We start from the raw sequence: 1,048 nt of genomic DNA on the forward strand, positions 1-1,048 counted from the left end.
GTTTACTCCCCAGAAAACCAACCCAAAAACATTGAATTTCTATTATCACTATTTTGTAATAGAAATATGTAAATACAGTAGGAAGTGTCTAGTGTACAGTGCAGTACTGATGCACATTTAGTACATATCCTTAATGTGACACGTTCCGAATCAGTCACCAACACACAGCCCAACGTCACTATCAGGACAGTGGAAGTGCGTTTCTTAGTGCACTTCACTTATTTTTTTCTGTTGCTTGCAAATGAGAAGGGAATGTCAGTGTGTGTGTGTGTGTGTGTGTGATCCGCATGAAGAACGTGCCCCTTGTGTTATTCTAGGCTGCTACATTGTCCCCTGAAACAAACACTGAAAGTTGCTGCATTATGAACAGTGCTTAAGGGACATCTAACATCTTTCTTGTCTTCTAACTGATCCCTGTCATTTTGCCTTTTTTGCCAAGAAGCTACTTGCACCTCTGTGAAGCGTCATATGACCACGCATGCCAGACATATAACTGCAGTTTAGTCGCAGAGGGCTGTATGCATCAATTTCACTATACATGTTGTCATCTGACAACTAATTCACATTGCCATCATTATCGCCTGGTTCAGTTCCAGTTTGTTCTAAAGTACACAACATTGTGGCAATACAAGGTTATTTTATCCAGTAAATGGCAGCAGAATGCTGGCCTGAGAGTTACTTGGACTTAACACTATAAACGTGGATATTGCATGTCACCCTGAGCCGGACTCTGGCTTACCCGTAGTTACATAGAAGTCTGAGCCTGAGTCATGTTTGGGGTTAACACCAAGGAGGTTACAGAAGAAGTTCGCACTTAAATCATGGGATGTAAGTAAAACTCACCTAAACCAAAATTCCATTCCAACAGAGACTCTATTTTCTTTCGAGAGGATGCATTCATTATATTAAGCTAATGCTGAAACTTTTTTTTTTTTTAAATAAACTGGAATCAGAATTTAAACTGTAAATCGTTAACTTTGTTTTATTGTCAGTTAATTGATATTTTGAGGAATAAAAAGAAATAAAAAGTCAATGTTAGTGAATTTTG

Source organism: Polypterus senegalus, chromosome 14 (assembly GCF_016835505.1).
Source record: "Polypterus senegalus isolate Bchr_013 chromosome 14, ASM1683550v1, whole genome shotgun sequence".
Taxonomy (NCBI): Eukaryota; Metazoa; Chordata; class Cladistia; order Polypteriformes; family Polypteridae; genus Polypterus; species Polypterus senegalus.